The sequence below is a fragment of the Trichosurus vulpecula genome, chromosome 5, assembly GCF_011100635.1.
Source record: "Trichosurus vulpecula isolate mTriVul1 chromosome 5, mTriVul1.pri, whole genome shotgun sequence".
Lineage (NCBI taxonomy): Eukaryota > Metazoa > Chordata > Mammalia > Diprotodontia > Phalangeridae > Trichosurus > Trichosurus vulpecula.
Window position 1 is genome coordinate 243409107 of NC_050577.1, and position 4039 is coordinate 243413145.

Consider the following 4039-nt stretch of genomic DNA (forward strand, 5'->3'; position numbering starts at 1 on the left):
TCTTGCCTATGTGGCTAACTAGCTAGGAGACACTGGTAACTCAGTTAACGTCTCTGACTTCCATTTTTCATGTCGGTAAAATGGGGTGAAAATACCTGTGGTATAGCTGCAAGTCATGGTACACTCCAGGAATAAAAAGAATTAAAAAATGAGTATTACTAGGAGAGCAAGGGAGAGTATTACTACAAAACCCAAAGTAAGTATGAGTAGGTGACAAAATAACAAGCAAGGAATTGTAAAGGAGAACTAGAGTAAAGAATGTCATTGAAGAAATTAATAATTGGAAAAAAAAGAAGGTGGGTTCTTCATATGACAAGAGCAATAGATAATAAGTACACAATCAGAGTACTCCACTGGTATCTTTGCAATGTTGAGTAAGCAAGCAAGGACCCCAAAATGTGAACCCCTCTTGGAAAGTTTACAGGAGGGTGCTGTTGAAAGGAGAGGTTAGCAGTACCCTTGATGAGGAAGGAAGAGGTCCTAGTGATCTTATAACACATAGGCAGTCAAGGCATTGCCATTGCCACCTACTGTCTGGCATCTAACCATTTGTTTTAATGTTCCTAATGAAAAGACTAGAACTGAGCAGAAAATGGAATTTTCAAATACAAGATTCAGAGAAACCAAAAAAAGCAAACAGAAAGAAAAAATGCACAAGTTATTCAATAAGGTCAAATGTTTTACATCTGCACGTGGGAAGATGATACTTATAACTCTTCAGAATTGTATCTGTATTAGATCAGTTAGAAGAGGCATACGTAGACAGAGGGTGTGAGTATAAGTTGACTTGGACGGGATGATATTAAAAAAACTAAGGGGTGAAAAAGAGGATTGCACTAGGAGAGGAAGAAAGGGAGAAGCAGAATGGGGTAAATTATATCACATGAAGAGGCACAAAAGATGATTACAGTGGAGGGAAAGAAAGGGGGGGTGAGCATTTTTGAACCTTATTTCATGGATTTGGCTCAAAAAGGGAATGGCAGCCACACTCAATTGGGTATAGAAATCTATCTCACCCTACAGGGAAGTAGGCAGAAGGGGGACAAAAAAAGGGGAAGGTTAATAGAAGGATGACAGATTGAGGGAGGTGGGCAGAAGCCAAACATTAGTAACGAGGGCAGGGTAAAAAGAGAGAGGGAAAAATTGTAAACATGGGCAAAATAGAATGTAGGAAAACACACAGTTAGTAATCATAGCTGTGTATGTTGAATGGAATGCACACTTCCATAGAATGGAATTGGATAGCAGAGTGGAATAAAAGCCAGAATCCTACAATATACTGTTTATAAGAAACACATTTGAGGCAGAGAGATACACATAGAGTAAAGGTAAGAGGCTGGAGAAAATATATTATGCTTCAGCTAAAGAAAGTTACAGCAGGATAGACAAAAGTCATTCATGGATTATGGTATTCATTTTTGGAGACAACAGACCCCACCATGAGTTCCCAGATTCATTCAGATACTTTAATATCTGCCTTAAGGTTAAATTAAATCAGATTATATACTTACACACACACATACATATACATATGCACATGCTCATATACATATATACTCACATATAACACATGCATGAATATACACATATTCACACACATATACACATATGTATCTATATATGTACACACACACATATATCATGCATACATGCATACCTGTAGCATTTTGCAAACCTGAAAGTATCATATACATTGCCACACTGTATTATTTATTGTCACCGGATATCATTATCCCTGGATGATAGTGGAAAAATATTTGGTAAACTTTTAAAGCCCTTTATGAATATGAGCTATTATTATAGTTAATAATAGCTACAAGTCAATTTTCTAGTATTACATTCAATGGCTTCTTTGCATGAGTTAGGGACTGATTGGTGATTTCATTGACATAGTGAACATCTGAAGTTTTAAAGCAGCATTTCTTAATGGTCTTTTTGTATCATGGACCTCTTCACCAATCAAGTAAAACCTATGAGTGTATTTTTAAATCATCATTGAAAGAAATGAGGAATTTCCATTGGATGTTAGTGAAAATAAAAATGTTCCTGTTTTTCCTCCAAGTTCACAAATTCCTGAAATGTATGCATAGACATCCAGGGGGTTAAGAACTGTTTGAGAAAGTTGCCCTAGAAAGGCAGAACAAAGATGGCAGGGTAAAGGCAGGAACTCACCTGAGCTCTCCTCCAAACTTTTCCAAATACCTTTAAAAATGACTCTAAACAAATTCTAGAGCAGCTACACCCACAAAAAAATGGAGCAAAACAAATTTCCAGCCCAAGACAACTTTGAAGGCTGGCAGAGTGAGAAGAACTGCAGTCCAATGCAGGCTGTGCCAGCATAGACTGCGCCCCAGCCAATCCAGAGCAGGCATCGAGGGCAACCAGATCAGTGGCAGTAGCAGTTGTTTCCAGACCTCTCAGCTCACAGATGACAAAGACAACTTACAAGGTCATCAGGAAAGGTCTTTCACACCTGGGTGAGAGTGCAGCACAGTCTAGTGCAGGGCAAAGCCAGCACAGCCTGGCCCCAGCAAACGAGGAGCAGATAATTTGAGTGACTGAATCAGCAGTAGCTGCCACTACTTCTGGAGGTCTTAGCCCAAAGACAGCAAGGGAGTCAAATGACTAGTCAGAAGTAGATTGCATGGGGTCTTTTTGCTATCCCTAAGGCAGGACTCTCTTTGACCATACTTGGATCTGTGTTCCAGTCCTATGTGGCAATCTCAGGATGAGGAAGAGTACTAGCACAGCAGAGCTTGTGACCACAGTGGAGGAGGACACTCCTCACAGTTCCAGGGCAGAAAAGAGTGCTTGTGGTCACTCATAGACCAGACCATGGGCCAGGAGAATAGTAAACATTTCTCCTTAGGTCATATCATATTGGAAGAATTGAAAACTTAATAGGTCCCTAGAAGTATCTCAGGAACCCCTGAAGCTTGAGACAGTTTGCTCTCCACCCTGGAAGCAAAGCCCTACTTTAACAAAGAGTTAAAAGTCAAGTAATAGACTGTGAAAATGAACAAACAGCAGAAAAAAACCCTCTGACTAGAAAGTCACCATGGTGACAAATAAGATCAAAACACACACTCTGAAGAAGACACAAAGTCAAAGCTCCTATGTCCAAAGCCTTCACAGGAAATATGAATTGGTCTTAGGCCATGGAAAAGCTCAAAGAGGACTTTGAAAATCAAAGTAAGAAGATAGAGGAAAAATTGGGAAGAGAAGTGAGAGGTGATGCAATAAAATCATGAAAAAGAAGTCAACAGCTTGGTGAAGGAGACACAAAAAAATACTGAAGAAGACAACACCTCCAAAAATAGATTAGGCCAAATGATAAAGAGGTCCAAAAAAGCCAATGAGGAGAAGAATACCTTAGAAAAAGAAATGGCTAAATAGAAAGGAGGTCCAAAGGCTCACTGAAGGAAATAATTCCTTAAAAATTAGAATAGAGAAAGTAGAATCTAATGAATTTATGAAAATCAAGAATCAAAATAAATCAAAAGAATGAAAAGAATGGAAGACAATGTGAAATATCTCATTGAAAAACAAATGACCTACCCAGGAACTATACAACCAAAATTACAAAACACTTTTCACACAAATAAAGTCAGATCTAAATAACTGAAAAACATCAGTTGCTGTGGGTAGGCCAAGCTAATATTAATAAAATGATAATTCTACCTAAATTAATTTGCTTATTCAGTGCCATATGAATCAAACTACCAATAAATTATTTTATAGAGCTAGAAAAAATAATACCAAAATTCATCTGGAATAACAAAATGTTCAGAACATCAAGGAAATTAATGAAAAGAATGCTAGGGAAGGTGGCCTGGCCATACCAGATCTTAAATTGTATTATAAAGCAGCAATCATTAAAACTACTTGGTACTGGCTAAGAAATAGAGGGGTATATCAGTGGAACAGATTAGATACACAAGACATAGTAGTTAATGATTATGGCAATCTGCTGTTTGATAAACCCAAAGACCCCAGCTTCTGGGATAAGAACTCACTTTTTGACAAAAAAACTGCTGGG

The 4039-nt window shown here is 38.1% G+C and overlaps 1 non-coding gene across 1 annotated transcript; it reads left to right on the forward strand.

The window, feature by feature from the left end:
• Nucleotides 1-428: 428 nt before the first annotated feature.
• LOC118852493 lies at nt 429-557 on the forward strand. The gene has a single exon (XR_005010569.1). It is a non-coding gene; the product is annotated as a U6atac minor spliceosomal RNA (small nuclear RNA).
• Nucleotides 558-4039: the final 3482 nt, after the last annotated feature.